The sequence below is a fragment of the Cinclus cinclus genome, chromosome 7 (assembly GCF_963662255.1).
Source record: "Cinclus cinclus chromosome 7, bCinCin1.1, whole genome shotgun sequence".
Lineage (NCBI taxonomy): Eukaryota > Metazoa > Chordata > Aves > Passeriformes > Cinclidae > Cinclus > Cinclus cinclus.
In genome coordinates this window covers 32243795-32260583 of record NC_085052.1, presented here as the reverse complement: position 1 = coordinate 32260583, position 16789 = coordinate 32243795, and the positions used below count along the sequence as shown (strand labels likewise).

The 16789-nt window shown below is 44.7% G+C and overlaps 1 protein-coding gene across 1 annotated transcript in view; it reads right to left on the bottom strand.

The window, feature by feature from the left end:
• BMPR1A (bone morphogenetic protein receptor type 1A) overlaps positions 1 to 16474 on the bottom strand; it is a 74149-nt gene extending 57675 nt beyond the window's left edge. The window contains exon 1 of the mRNA XM_062496883.1: positions 16376 to 16474. The gene's annotated coding sequence lies outside the window, so the exon portion shown is untranslated. The remainder of the gene's footprint in view (positions 1 to 16375) is intronic.
• Between the last annotated feature and the right edge of the window lie 315 nt (positions 16475 to 16789).

Here is a 16789-nt window from a genome sequence, read left to right as displayed (position 1 = left end):
TAAGTACCCAACCATTGTTCTGCCAAGGAACAACTGAGTACTGCCGCAGTGCAAACATGAAATGGAAATTACACAATCTTTAAAGTACATTACTTCAAATTGCTATTTTGTATCCATGAGGACATCATGGATATATCCAAGGGAAAACAAGAAAAGTACAAAAATCTATACACCTCCACGAAAGAATGCAAATAGTTACCAAAAATTTACATCATACTGTAAATACAGGTAACAACCTGGAAAATGAGAAGGCAATAAACGCAACAGATAATTAACCTTCTAGCTCTCAAGGAAATATCTGAAGCACCCAATAGACTGCTTCCAGAAAGTCCTTATAACCACTGTTACAGCTAAGCAAAATTAAGCAGCGCCACAAGGATTTCTGATCTCTAAAAATAGTTCAAAAGCAAGTTCTTTCCTATTAAGTTCTTTTGCGTACTGGGAGGCAAGGCAAAGAAACGCTGCCGCACTGAGAGACCCCGGCGGCGGCGAGGCCCGTGAGGGGCCGGGGTTCCCCGTGACCGAGGGGCCAGAGCTCCAGGGCTCCCCGTGACCGAGGGGCCGGAGCTCCAGGGCTCCCCGTGACCGAGGGGCCGGGGTTCCAGGGCTCCCCGTGACCGAGGGGCCAGAGCTCCAGGGCTCCCCGTGACCGAGGGGCCGGAGCTCCAGGGCTCCCCGTGACCGAGGGGCCGGGGTTCCAGGGCTCCCCGCGACCGAGGGGCCAGAGCTCCAGGGCTCCCCGTGACCGAGGGGCCGGGGTTCCAGGGCTCCCCGCGACCGAGGGGCCAGAGCTCCAGGGCTCCCCGTGACCGAGGGGCCAGAGCTCCAGGGCTCCCCGTGACCGAGGGGCCGGGGTTCCAGGGCTCCCCGTGACCGAGGGGCCAGAGCTCCAGGGCTCCCCGTGACCGAGGGGCCGGGGTTCCAGGGCTCCCCGTGACCGAGGGGCCGGGGTTCCAGGGCTCCCCGTGACCGAGGGGCCGGAGCTCCAGGGCTCCCCGTGACCGAGGGGCCGGGGTTCCAGGGCTCCCCGCGACCGAGGGGCCAGGGCTCCCCGTGACCGAGGGGCCGGGGTTCCGGGGCTCCCCGTGACCGAGGGGCCGGGGTTCCGGGGCTCCCCGTGACCGAGGGGCCGGGGTTCCGGGGCTCCCCGTGACCGAGGGGCCGGGGTTCCGGGGCTCCCCGTGACCGAGGGGCCGGGGTTCCGGGGCTCCCCGTGACCGAGGGGCCGGGGTTCCGGGGCTCCCCGTGACCGAGGGGCCGGGGTTCCGGGGCTCCCCGTGACCGAGGGGCCCTGGCGGCGCGGGCGCGGCGGCCGCGCTGGAATGAGGAGCGCGTAACCCGAGCCGCACCGCCCCTCCTCCCGCACCGCCGCGCTCGCACACAGCGAACCTCAAAATGGCATCCCGGCCCGTCAAGGCCTCCCGGGAACCGGGCTGCGCCAGCCCCTCCTGAAATAGGCAGGAAAAGCCTTTGCTCGGGGCCCGGGAGCGCCCGGCCGCGTCCCCTCGCCCGGGCAGCCGAGGGGAAGCGATGCCCGGCTCCGGGACACCGCTGCCCTGCCGCGCAGGTCTCTCTCCTTCGGGTCACCTCTGCCCCGACTCAAAACTCACCCGAACTGCGCTACCCTTCGACACGAACCCGTCTCGTTCAGAAGCAAGGAGCTGATAAGAACAGCTCGTCCACTGTGAAGGCCTCGCACCTCAAAACCAATGCATTCGTGTAGATCCAACGAGACAGATTTCTGGAACGATGTGAATTGTGCCTTTGTCAAATGAAAGGGCCAATTTGCTTTCCAAACTATAGGCACATGGTTTATTTAGGATACAACAACACCACAGTGTCTTAAGTTTCAGGTCAATTATGTACAAGCACAGAAATTAGTAAGTTACCTCTCAAAAGAAGTGAGAGGTGATCCTCCAGATAAACTGTCTCCATCTATTTTCTCTAAAACCAAGTAGTTTTGCAACATGAAAAAAGGCTGCTGCAATTTGGAATTAAGTATTTTGCTGTAAACAAAATGGACAAAAACTTTACCATTCTGAACATACTGAAATTAGTAAGGTGCTAATTATGCTACCAGATAGCAGGGACTTGGGAAAAAAACAAAAACATTCCAGTGACAGCACATGTAAGAAGAGAAAGAGAGTAACCTGAAAAACATGTTTCTAGCAATAGTAATTTTACTCATGAAGCACACTGCCAAATATTCTATCAGGAACTGAGAAAAAAGCCTTCCATGTATCTCCAGAGGGTGCAGTTGTTTGGCCATCAGTGTGGAACCAGGAGCTCACACTGACTCTTCTCTGGTATGACTCCCATAGGAGGTTCCTTGTGTCCTTGGCTGAACTAAATCTGACACTGCAGAGCACTGCCAAGGATGGTAATTCTGCAACTCTACCGAGAAGAGACCTTTGGTCACTGTACACTGGATAGGTAGAGCCTCTCTGTTCATGAAAAAAAAAATCTCACCAGCAATAAGCCACCAAAAATCTTTGCCGTTACAAAGTTTTAGGCGTAGATCTTAAGTCAAAACCAGAAATTCAGAGCTCAATGACTTTTACACAGGATTCCTTCACTCATGTGTATTGGTTCACAACCACAAAATAGGAAAGCAAAGTGCTAAGACACCTAAAGCACTGCCTTCATGGCAAAACCCTAGAATCTAGTGAGGAATGCCAAATACACATACAATTAGAGATTCCAAAAGGCTTTAAATCTGAAAAAAACCTCAACCTTAGAGCAGGCAGGATGATGAAAGTAATCCCTCTTATCAATATACCAATACACCTATCAAAAATCCCCACTATTAATAAACATTATTGCAGGTCAAGGATCAGAAGCACTAACAACTAGTTGCCCCTATAAATCTAGGCAAAGTTAGTATAGAATTGATTATTTTTCGTTTGTTACATATGAGAACAAAAACCCTACTCGGGTGCCTTTGTTACAGAATATGAGCACTTTAAACATTTTTTTTTGTTTACTGCAGACAGACATATTTGCAAGACCTCTTACAACAGAAGGTGAAATACAGTCAATTTTGCTTCTGTGTATCATGCGTAATAGCATTTTGTCTCTCAGATTATGTAAAACTCAGACTTGCAAAGTTTTCCCTAAAGGAACCTCTCCTATCTGTTAGCATTCTACAGAATTTTATTTCCAATTTGTGACTTCTACCAGATAATCAAAATTAGAAGTATTTTCTATTTTAACTAGAATTTCTCTATCAACCTAAGGTAACAGAAAATGTCATACATATAACAAATAAACGGCTATTTTTTCCTTTAAAATATATTTAATAATGCTTACTCACTGGAATAAAATTTATTCAAATTGTTGGTTAGAAGTGGAAGAGCAAGTATGTTTACGCATTAGAACTGAAGCTCAAAACACCACAACATGGTTACCTGACAGCTATTAAATGCCCTGCAAGAAGTTATTAGTGTTGATTCTCTTTCAGAAGGCCAATGTAACAGTTCCACCCTTAGCATCCTCCCTGTAGTTTTACTTTGTTGTGTCTTTTTTAACATAAACTTTCCCGTCACTCCCACAGGTTGTATTTTGGTCTCAGGACCTATTATTGGGATATTTCACACAACAGCTACATAGAAAGAAAATTAAGCCAGTGTTAAAACTTACAAAGTAATCCTAAATGTTTCAACAGGGGTTAAACCCACGGTGCTAAAAATAACAAGATGTATACATATTTTACCAAGGACTCTGTTTTCCAAAAGAGCAGATAGAAAATGCCACTGTGATGTTTTACAAGGACATTCACAAATACCTTCAAGTACTTCAGCACAAGTTTCATGCCAGCAAAGATTACAAGCAGTCACTGTGGGAGGGAGAGGGAACCAAGGAGAAAAACCATAACAAAACCAACCAAAAATGCAAACTCCCCCTGCCATTGCAAATTAATTTTAACAAATGAAAAGCAGTGTCAAGAAATATACCTGCTTCTAATAGTTTTAATATTTTACAGACCACACATCACAAAAACATACAGACGTGGTGAAATAGTGGTAAAGAAGAGACACAAAGATTACAGAAATATTGTTAGAAAGCACTCTGCAAGTGGAAAACGTCCATTAACTTCTTTTTGTACTTCTCTTGGGTGCATAAGTAACATGGAGCCTTGACAGGTGTCATTCTGAACAAAATGTCCTTTTGAACACACTTGCTTTCCTATGAGAAATGTGACTGTGAACATTACTAGCTGCTCTAGCAAGTGCCACTTTATTCACTGACCTCTAACATAGCATGGACAAGCAGTCCCACTGAGCTGTAACTGAATGCTGTGTGCCCCAGCCATAGGAAGCTGTGCTGGTCACTGCTACCAGGAGAAGAGAATCTTCTGAAAGATGTATCCAAATTAATGGTTTAAATAAAGTTATTTTAAAGTGTACTTTTAGAAACTTGCATTCTAAATTAAAATTAAAAACTCAACAGTACTGGTAAATTTCTTTGCACAAGACTGAAATACTTCTTAGTGTACCTTCCAAAAGCACAAATTCTGGATTATACAACTTCCTGCTGAAGAGAAAACTCAGTGCAGAAGAATAGCATTTGTCAAATCCAGCATTTTCAAAAAACAAGTGAATTTGCACAAGCAGTTTAAGCAGAACCTGGTTTTTATTACAATGTAATGGGTTCCATAGGTGGAAGAGTGTGGACTGCAGACATACTAATATATAAACATGTGGCTGCATCAGTACTCCTATGAGTTTGTCAGACATTTCAACCCTATATTTTTAGGTTACTCTCTCATACCAACTGCACTGTTAAAGTGGCATTTAATTCCATTAGGTTCATTGTTAAAAAGCTAATCTTCTGCTTCAACTACAGCAGTTCTTTGAAAAAAATACATTTTAGAGACTGTATTTAATTCTCAAATATGTTTCCCTAGTCATAGCCATGAGCCAGCTTAGTGTAATATAGAGAAGAGTACTAACATTTCGCTTTCTAGATGCTATGTCACTTCATGCTCCTTTTAACCGGCTCTGTAAAAATCCTTGGATTTGGGAATAGCACACCTTGTTATATCTGAGCCAGCTATACAACGATTTGAGCGTGCTTTCTCTCTGTTCTAATAAAGCCTGGGTAAATGTGGAGAACCGAAGAAAAAACAGGGCTGAATTGACCTCCTCTGCACAGGCAGTGATGCCAACACACAGCTAGGGTATTTCTAGTTCTTAAAACTCAAGTGATTCTTTCCTCTCAAATTTTTCTCTTCATTCAGAGAAAAAAAAAGAAATCGTCACACATCAAACAAACTGCATTATGAGCAACAGGACATAGGGAGGCCTGGTTCTCTACAAATTTTTTCTGTTTTGGTCTATTATCTTTCCCCAGTGTAACTGCTCCAGCTCACTATACATCCTGTATGATTTCACTCTCCCTGACCCTTAGCTATAGATCCATTCCCCACTCACACACATATTCCTCTAACCACAGTTGTCTCTCCCTTCCCTCCCACATCCTCTGGTGCCCAACAACATCTTGCCAGCTGGACAGTAAGGTGCATACTGACCTTCCTCTTACCAGGCAGAACAAGTTTACTGAACGCTTCTGAATCATAACATCCTTCACCTCTGGGGACATTAACACAGCCCAAGACCTTTGAAACAGAAACAGTGTGACATCCACTCCAAGGTCTGACTAGACATCTAATCTTCAAGCCTGCCGACACATGAAGCTTGTCTTTGAAGTTTTAGGAGTTAGCCAAACTTTTGTTGTACATACTTTCTGTACATTGACAGACGACATCAGAGACAGAAAAATTTAACAGAACTATGAAATAAAGGATTCAACTGAGAAAGAGCGAAGAGGAACATGGGAGAGGGAAAGTAAATATTCCAACCAACCTGTTTTTGCTGCTGCGTGAGAAGATAGTCAATACACACTAAGAAGTTACACTGTATCAATAATCAAGCTAATTAAAAAAAAAAAAAAAAAAAAGAAAAAAAGAGGCACTCCAAACTGGCTAATATTCCTGAACAGCAGATTTACCTGCAAACACATTACACTACAACTAAACTGGGCCTGGAAGGGGCACTTTTGTTCTCTATGCTAACCCTAACACTTGGTCTGCCCCCACAGCCACAGCTAGACTGGCAAGAAGTGAAGCCTACTCAAAAAAAACCTTTAAAAAGAAGGCAGAAAAGGGTAATGGGCTCTCAGCCAGTTTAGATTCCTACAGCATCAGAGCAGTGCCAGCCAGTGCTGCTGCACAGGAAGAAGGAAGGACGCACCAGGGTGGCATGAACAAGGAGTAGAACTGGCCCTTCGAGTGTACCCGGCTGCTTAGGCTGCTTATCTGCAGCACAGGACTGCCCTCTCCATCTGGCAGTTAATTATTCATCCAGCAGACATCAATGGAAGTCTACCTGGCTACACTGCTCCAGTCCTTAGGAAATTATATGATCAATCTTTCCACACTAAGCAAAAAAAACTACCTGAACAGAAAATGTTTAAGATAAGACAGATACAAAAAAAACATGCTACTTCACGTTTGATGGCAGTTTCGTTAAAGCAAACCTAACAAACGTGTCAACGGAGGCAGATGGGTGCCAGTGCACATTAAAAAAAAAGCTGTAGGCGTTACAGACACTACTAAGTGCAAGAGCAGAGGAGCTGACGTGCCTGGCTGTGTGTGGGTGTGATAAAAGGGCTCTGAATTCGCCGCCTGCTCTGTGGCAGATGTCTAGCCCAGCACTCTGCCTGTGACACTGCCTGCTATTGGACCGGTTGGGAGCTGAGGGAGAACAGAGTCCTCCTCCCTGGCTTCATCCAGAAACCCAGGCAGCTCCTGACCTACGGCCAGGCACAAGTGACTGCACTATTGCCATCGGTGCACACATCCAATAACAAATCCGTGTGACTGCAAATTTGCACAGCGTTTTCATCCCCAGCCACGTATTCTGGCAGCAACTTTTCAACTGAAGTATTTGCTGTGAAGAAGGAAAAAAACCACCCCATTTTATCATCCTTGTAAACCTGCCATTCCCTTACACTGTGGGGGAAAAAAATAGTGGTAAAACCCTATTCATCAGTTTCTTAATTTCATTTAAGGTTTGATAGATTACCATCACCATCTCTCTCTGTCCACTGTTTCTGTCCTTAACTGAAGAGGCCCAAGGCTATTTAGTACTACATCCTATTTGTACTGCTGGAAGAAGGAACAATCAAAGCAGGACAAAGAAAAAATTACCATCTCATTTTAAAGGGACTGTTGAAATTGTGTTAAAAGGACATAGCCCATACGTCCATACATAAGGAGCTTGTACAGCTGTATAATCACGTTTTTAAAACACGTACTGTATACAATGCTGCTTCAAAAGCCAGTACTGATTGTAAGTAGGGAAGTGCTGGCCCTCCTCCTCTTACTCCTCATAAGGTACTACAGTAAGCTGGAAATACTGAAAACCTAGGGGTTTTTATGTGTCTAGTTTTCAGTCAAATTAGCAAACAAATCCAACCTTTTACTTGGCCACAAGTAAAAAAGTGACAGTGACAACACAAAAAATGAGAGGGGAAAAATAAATTCAATGCCATATGCAGATAGGTTTAATCTAAAGTAGGAGCTTTAAAACAAAGATCTCTCCAAGTGTTAATACCTCATTTAGAGCCTATTACTCTTTTTTTCCTCCGTTTGAATTAAATTACATTGCACTTACTGCACCTCATCCAGTATTTTACCATCCAGGCATTCAATACTGCTCAAGCTAGTTTACAGTACCTGTATCAGCTACAAATTTCACCACCTCACCGTCTACTCCCCCTTCCACATTATTTCCAAACACACAGAATAAAACAGCCCTCATTGCTTGCTTCCAGCGAGGCTGTTATCACCTCTCTGCCACAGGGGTACCTGCCCGGTTCTTCCTGGGAGCCCAGCCAAAGCCTTCCAGATGTGTCTCACCAGTGCTGAGCTGAAGGGCATCATCACCTCCCCGACCTGCCCACAACACTCACCCTTGCACAGCTCAGGAGGCAGGCACCTCCCCAGGGGCAGGGCTTTGCACTTCCCTTTGTGGATTCCTCTTTGCTCACTTTTCCAGTCCGTCCAGGTCCCTGCAAGGGGCTGCAGAACCACCAAACACTCTTCCCAGTTCTGTATTGCCTACAAACTTCTGAGGGTGTGCTCCTTCCCAACACCCACGAGTGTTCACTTGGTTGCACTGTACTGGAAATCCAGCTCAACCCCTGGGTCACACTGCTAGTGACTGGTCCCCAGCTGGAATTCGTGTTGCTGATCACAACTCCTTGAACCTGGCTGCTCATCCAATTTTCAGTCTATCTCACTGTCTATTTGTCCCATGTGTACTTCCACCACTCTGTTGATGAGGATGTTACAAGTGACACTGCCACTACCTTAAGGAATTGCAGTTGAACAATATCCACTGCTCCCCACTCCTTCACTGACATAGCCTCCTGCAGGCACCTACCAACATCACCCATGCTGACCTGCTGCTAGGCCTGACCCACACCTCTCCACTGACTCCTCATTCACCCAAAAGGAAGAACTGCAGGAACCTCCATGGCACTCTCACAACACAAATTCCCCACAACACCTTGCATTCCTCACCATCTCAGCCTGTCCTTCCTGGAGAGCCCATAACCAGCCCTTGCAGCACTCCAGCTATGTCAGCTGTCCCACCCCATCTCTGATTAAAACAATATGCAACAGCACACAGACCTCCAATTTCTCCTGTTTGTGTCCAGTCTTTTCCACAACATATGGAAAATAGTGAAATCCAAGTAAAATAATCAACTTAGGTTAAGTTTTAGAAACTTCATACTGGCTACACTTTAATAGCATGAAACCTCATTTCACACTACCACCAAGTTACAGATGCTAGAGAGAAAAATCAACAGTGACAGTGGAACAATAATGTATGGATGGATAGATATGGGAAGAGGTGCTTTGCAGTTACATGCAGAGCAAGATTAAGAGTTCTGTCACTCCTGTCCCAGGCTAGAAGAAAGCTCTGGGCTCTCCTCCAGGGCTCAAACCCATCAAGCCTTTCTCACCACACCACTGCTCCTTTGCTCACACTCCCTGATACCTGAACCCAAAGCGCCACTCCTCAGGACACCCTGGGATCTGTATTTACAGCACACACATAGCTTGTCTTCTCAATCAAAGTAACCCGAAGGAGATTTATTCTACCTTCAGTTGTTCCAAGGACACACAGTAAAAAATACCTTGTAGTAAACAACTACTTCTTCCAAAAGCAGAAACATTCTGAAATCAAGACTCAAATTCATTGAAAACGCTGACGTTTCTCTTACACAACCTCAAACTTCTAAATTTTGGTAAAAATTCTTTGGAACAAGAGTTCCTTTGTACAAAGAAAAAAAAACAACAAACAAAAAAAACCCCAGAAAAACATCTGAGGGTCTTTCATTAACTAAATCACCCTTTACATCATGGTAATCTCAATCTCAATGCTTTCTCAAAGACCAGCTCTACCATATATAAATCTTACTACTAACAGGTAACTCTGATGAACACCAACATTGTCAAAAAGTACAAAGACAAAAAAAAAACCACAAAAGAAAAGGTAAAATTACACATTTTTATAACCTGCTTAGCAGCTTAGAGAGACCTTTTCTAACTACAACTACTTCATGTGCTATGGATATATACTGAAGTGGATTTAATGTGCTTTACAGACTCTGGTCATTGGGATGTAGGAAGAAGCTTCCACAGGATGCTGTAATTCCACAACTGTCTGCTAGACTGTCTTATGTGTGTCTCTGGAACAATACTGCTGGCCATTGATGGGAGCAAAACACTTGAGGCACTTGTAACATGCTTTTCTCACTAATGCACCCCCCTTTCATATAATTTTAGTTGGTTGCTTTTCCTGTAACAAATTTCTCCTCTGAAATTAAGTCAGCAGAAATTCAAATGTATTTATAAAGAACAACCAAGCAAGAAAATCACAGAATTTCGTTGCAGCAGACAACTATACCCACTACAGATGATTAAGGACAAAGAAAGAAATTCTTATATCAGCTGTCCCCTCCACCTCTATTCTCCAGGCTCCTAAGACTATTACTGACAGTATTAGAGAGATGTAAATATTATACAACAGCATTTGCAGCTTTGAGAAAAACTTGAGTAATGCCATTTCTGCAACGGAACCTCTGGCAAAGGAATGCACAGCTGCTGAGCAGATGTATAATTTCAGCATTTAGATTCCATTATTTCAAGGGTTTTTTTTTTCTTTACTCCATGTTTTCAGATTTTCTATTTCCATCTGGTTTTTGACCTCCCTCAGCTTAGTCCACTCTCCTCTGTTTTAGCTCATTACACCAAAATAATTTTCTAAATTAGAAACATCACTGCATTTAAAAACTTGTGAATTTAAAGAGAGGTGGGGGAGTGAAACAGGGCCAGGGGCAGAACAAAAACAGACAGTTCAACAGAGGCTTGGGTTTGAATAAAAACTGTCCTGTCTGGGTCGGGTTTGATTTTGCAGTTCCTGGTCTAACCCAAACTGGTGAGCCTCTAACTGCATTCCTTCTATGAAATTTTAAAAGCAGGAAACTGAAAAATATCAGCTATATGGGAATGTCTCTAAACTTTGCCAGAGCCCTCTGCCATAAACTTCTCAGTAAAACAGCACTCTATGTTTTGATTCTTTTTAGAGTTATGATTAATTATAGTTGGAAGTGTAAAAAATAAAATTAACTCACCATGTACTAAAAGAGCTTCACAAAACATATAAAGATTGGTACAAACCAGTATGAGTGGTTATCAAATCAATTCAGTAAAGAATTTACTAATGCAAGAGTAGTAAAATATTAAAACAATATAAATATCAAGATAGCATTGTTTAGAAAAATTTCCATTCCTCTAAGTCAAGTAGGGGACTAGGGCATAAAATATTGTCTGTCTTAAACTTCAGTCCACACACTACAAGTTTTAAAGATGAATTATCTCTGGTAGAACTACTGATTCAAATGTGACAGATTGGCCATAAAACCTCTATTTTCTATTTAATTTTAGGCTCAGAATAGTAATTTTCCTGGGTAGGGAAGGGCACACATGAATGTGTGTGAATGGCATACACACCAGAATATTCTACAGGAAGCTTCCTATAGAATATTTTCACCAAAAAAAAACAAAATGTATTATTATGAACTAGTAAATATGGAAGAGAAAATTATAAAAATACATCAATACTTTAAAATAAAAACCCCACATTTTTATTTGGTGGGATTTATTGCTCGCTTTGTCTCCACGAGAAGAGACATTAAAATCAAGTTTTAAAAAAACTCTTCAAAAGTGAAACTTCCCATATCTTCTAACATCAGGGACTTTTCTGCTTAATACTTGGTACCACTACTCAATTTTCCATTCCTAGTAAAACCCCTTCAGTAACCTGAACAGAAGATGGATTCAGTGTCCAAAAGACAGAGAGAGAAGAGTGGCTGCACCTCATTAGCTGGCAGCTCATCCCTGTGCCAATCCTATGTTGTAATTAACTCTCAGCTGTCCGAACCTGACTACTGCAAGGCCTGCTCCTCGCACAACACTGAGAGGGAAACAGGAGGGTTTCTAAAATCTTCTCCAAGGCATTCTGTTAAAGATGATCTTCTCTGCCACAAAGAAGGACACGCAGCCAGGAAGAGCACATTTCACCCAGCTTTGTGGTCTCCTCACTCACACTTCCAGTCACTGAGGTTCAGTTTTCTTCCCATAAATCCCCCTTTTTCTCATACTACTCCCCAAGTTCTTTCATTCCCAAATACAAAGGGACAAGTAGATGATACATTTTTCATATTTACAGCATCTATTATTCCTGCTGAACAATTTCTGCCAACCCTTCTATTTATGCTTCCTTTTCAAGCCCTCTAAACCGCTGCAAAAACACATGGAACAGTTCCTCTGCCTGATCACTGCACTGTGAATTTTCAACTGAACACAGGATAGGAAAAATAATGATTAATTTAGAAAATTTTACCTGAGCTTATTCACCATTTCCATACCCCTGACGTTCTGACTCTGAGCACACGATGTGCTCATTTGCACAAATATCATTAATTGTATTGAGTATTGATTCTCTGCATAAGTGAAATCTCTGATGACTTCAGTCCTCCAAAGACTGTTGAGCCCCGTCCACTGCATAAGCATTTGATTTCCAGTCAAATTTGGATCAGGCTCTCACAGAGGAAGTATAAAGGCCCACAAATAATTCTAGGTGGGATTAAAAAAAAAAAAAAAAAAAAAAGAGAAGAGAAGCAAATTTAAATCATTTCAACAGCTTCAACAGTAAAAAGGAAATCGCCTCCACAAACCAGATATATTTCCTGGTATGTATCTTGTGAGACTTTGATATTTGTCTAACTTATCCCTGCTACATCTGCTTGTATTTATCAACCAAAGCATGGCAAGACTGACAGTTTTCTCCTTAAGATGGTGAACTGAGGGAAAATAGACACAAAGAATTGCTAGCTGCTTCCACATTTTAAACTAATAAAGCTGACTGAAACCAAACTGCAAAAAATGTATGTGATATCAAAATTTTGTAAAAAGCATTGCTGCTGTTATAATGCATGATGCAAATTAAGACACAGTACTGCAGAGCTGAGTTAATAATACTGATTTTTCTCCTTTCAATGCAAAGCAACTCATGATACTCGAAGTACATTTAAATGCGTTACATTTTCCTCTGTAGTTTGGGGAATCCTGTTTTGAGGAAAAAATGAGCACGAGAGCATTTAGCTGCCTGTTGCAGGTATACATACTGTGAATTATTACTACACAGATTTTTGTCTAATTAAAATATTTTACAACATTCCAAGGTCACACCTTCATGGCACTCAGAGAACTTTCCCCACACTGTGAAGAAACACTGGTGACAGTGCAGTGATGGCAGGGACAAGTGATCAGGGCAATCACTTTCACTGTAACTGCAGGTGTCACTGCAAAACTCAGAGCTGGTGACACACCTGCCCTTCAATAAGGCTTTGCTGTGGCTCTTTCTTCCCTCCTGCTTATAGACCCTATGAATATTATCACAATCAGCACCAGAGTTTATTTTCCTACCCTAACGCTTGTTTTGAATTTTGCTAACCAGACCATCATTATACAGCACTAAACCTAACTGTAACACACAGAATTCAAATGAAATGCCGTGGCAACTACAAAACACCCTTTAGAAAAACAGCAAGAAAAACCTCTCGGGATTACAAATCTGAAACAGAATGACCGAATTTCTCACACTGTGTACAGCTGAAATAATGGGGTCATAACCAGAAACCCATGCAAGGGTTTTACACTGCCACAAGACAAATGAAGTTCTTGGTCTTCTAAATACATGAAATATACAGCAACCTAAAATGTTTTGGTGTCCAACCTGCTACAGTGAATTTCAAAATATATATAGCAGACTAGAGACATAATTACTGTGTTTTACTTTGGAGCAAATGGACACGAAATACACCTAATATGCTCTGTAAATATACCAAATGAAGTTCTGGGAAGCCAGTTCTCAACGAAGTCCATTCTGGCAAGTTGCCATCTTGACCCTTGATATCCTGGTCAGTGGTGGGCCAGTGTTTTATTAAGCTAAACTTCTTGAGATTTACACACCTCGAAGACAATGTACTACGCAGATGTTTCTGGACTAAATCCCTCACAAAGTAGCTATTCCACAGATCTTCTCAATAAGAGCACCGAGATTGCTAAATTACATTTTCTGTACAGAAGAAGAAAAATGAGGTGACTAAACCCTTTACCCAGTTCCATGGATCACCTAGTGTAGTCACCATGTTAATTCTTAGAGAACACAATAAAGCAGGTCAAGTTTCACATTCGTTGTCAGTTTTAAAGATTTTAAGGAGTAACTACTTGCTGCAGGAGAGTAGCAACTCCTCAACAGCTTTCACAGCAACCTTTAAGGGATTGCTAGAAAAGAAGGCAGAAAGAAATCACTTTTCCCCTTAAAGCACTAACCATCCTGGAAGGCACAAAAGAGACCACTGCAACTGGGGGACCATCAGCACGACTGCGTGGGACAACTGCAGAGGGTTCTGCAGATCTTGTCCAAGAAAGGAAAAAGTTAAACCACTAAAGCAGCAGTGAAAGGAAAAACTGCTTGTCAGGCACACTTTGTGCCTGCCTCCAAGTCCCACATTTTGGGAATATTAGCAAAGGAAACAAGGCTTCAAGAACTCCATCTGTACCCACATATGACTCTGATAAGATATACTTTTAAATTACTGAGTTCCTTCTGTCGTTTATTTACAGATAACAGTAAGATAAGTGAAGAAATCCCAGGCACTGAAAACATGCCCTCTTTTTACTGAGGAACCAAGAAATACCTGCTTCTCTCCCAGGTATCCAAAGGACAAATCCTAAACTGAGGCTTGAAATAAGCAAGGAGAAACAAACACTTGTAACAGTTTCTCTGCCACTTAGTGATTGGTCTCTTTTATTAATCTGTGTTTTCCAGCAATTTGCCAAGGAAGCATACTGCAGCTCTGTATGTCAGACCTGGTATCCAGAAAAAGCTCACATATCATTTACACACTACACCATATTCAGTATTTTTAATTTCCAAAACAATTTTCATTGTGAGGATCTCGCAGAGCAGTGTCGAAAACATTAGGATTTGGGGTCCCACATACTGGCTTTAAGAAAGTTTATGCTCTAGCTACACAGTGTTTTAGTAAACATGTCTCTAATCAGTGAATTCCAAGTAACATGCCATCTCAGGCTTGCACTTTACCAAGAGCTTTCTGCTCTAACTTGACCAAAGGCTCAAACAGATAACATCCAGAGGTCCCTTTCAAAACTAAATTACTTCACAATTAAGGGAATTATTTAATCTGAATTAAATAATTCAGATCCAGCCACACATACTCTCTGTCGCTGGAAGAAATCAGCCAGCAGGACATATGAAGGACTGGCAGCTGAATCTTGCAGGGGCATGAGAAGACCCTCCATAAAATTTCAAACCAGATCTCAAAGCCTACTAGGTTGTACCTGTCGATATAAATACATATAAAATACACAGCCCCATGCACACACCCCAAAGAAAATGAGCAGAATCTAAGAAAATGCAACAAGAAGAACAGAAGTACAAGACCAAAAGACAAAAAAATACATTGCCAGCAAGAGCTTTATTCAGGCTGCTACAAATGCCACAAAATTGAGTATTTGTAGCTGTAGACTGGGTAAATTAGCTGACTATAAACTGCTCTTACATTATCTTTTTTATACCAGGACTAGGTTCTACTACAAATCAAACAAGCCTTTCAATTCGGGAGAGTCTTCCTTATCTACAAAAGCAGCTTCTCTATCCCTGCAGGTAACAGGCCTGAACAATCCCTAGTGTGCTAACTTGATAAAAGAACTCAAAGATAATTACCTCTAAACAGAGAGCAAAATATGTAAATTCGAACAGCACTCAATTTACAAGGGGAAAAATCGCCATACAACTTGACACTAAGTAACAAGCAACTGCTTAAAGGAAATACCACAGCTTACTACCATTCCCTGCTGCTGAATTCACTCTTAGTTTTACCAAAACAACATCGGAGTGTGTTTGATTGAAAGGTGGTAAAAAGCCATTTGTGCTTTTGAACCCTGTTCAATAGATTTTGTAACCAGTTACGAAAACCGCGTACGTAATCGGCACTCAAGAGCACAATCGTTCACTACTAAGGTACGGGCGATTATCTGGGGTTGTTATTTCTTCAGGCTTTTTTTTTGTTTGACGTCGCTGAATGGCAAAAACCGATCTGGAAAGCCGGCGTCCAGCTTTGTTCAAGGCTGGCACAAAAGGACGGCGAAGCACCTTGTTCCTCGCACCCTTCCCACGACGACGGGCGCTGCCGCTCGCTTGGGCTGGGGCCGCTCGGCACCGGGCCCGGGATTACAACACCGTGAAGGGAAGGCAAGGGAAGGCAAGGGAAGGCAAGGGAAGGCAAGGGAAGGCAGGAGGGAGGGAGCGCACGGCCGGCGAGCGCCCCCGGCCCTGCCCACGCAGCCCCCGCGGCGCCCACCCGGCCCGGCCCGGCGGGCAGCGCCCCCAGCGCCGCGGCGGGGCAGGGCGGTCGGGCCGGGGGCGCTCCCCGGGCCCCGAGCGGCCAGGCCGGGGCGGCAGGGCCGCCGTCAGCCGCAGCGGAGTCCGCCTTCGACGGCGCTGCCCGGGGCCGGCGCGGACCCCGCCTGGCGCCGCCCAGGCCCGGCCGCCCGACGGCGGCGAAGGGGCCCCGGCGCGGAGGGAGCGCCCCGGGCCGGCGCGGCCGCAGAGGGAGCGGAGCGGAGCGGAGCGGAGCGGGCGCGGCGCTGCCCGGGGCGCCCCGGCTCTCCCCGCCCGGCCGAGGCCTCCGCGGTGCGGGCCGCACTCACCGGCGGTGGGGGCTCCTCATCCTCCGCGCGGGGACGGCAGGCCAAGGGGGAGGGGGCCCGCTCCCCGCCGCGCTACCGCGGGCCGTTCCCGGGGCCCCGACGGCTCCGCTGAGACGGGGGCGAAGGCGGGTGCGTGTCGGGCGGGGGAGGGCGGGACGGCTCGGCGCAAGCTCCGTGTCCCGGCAGGCGCTCCCGGCGCGTCCCTGCGGGGCGGGGCGGGAACGAGCCGGATTCCAATCGCTGCAGCCGGGCGCGCGCGCCGCGGGGAGGCGGGAGCGCGCCCGCCGCCCCCGCCCGTCCCTCAGCACGTGCCCTGGGCGGGAGGGCTGGCGGGGCTCTCCAGGAGGGAAAACCGGCCGGGAGGAGCCAGCCGGGCCTGCTTTCCACCCCCGGCAGCCCCTCCGCGGGCCGCAG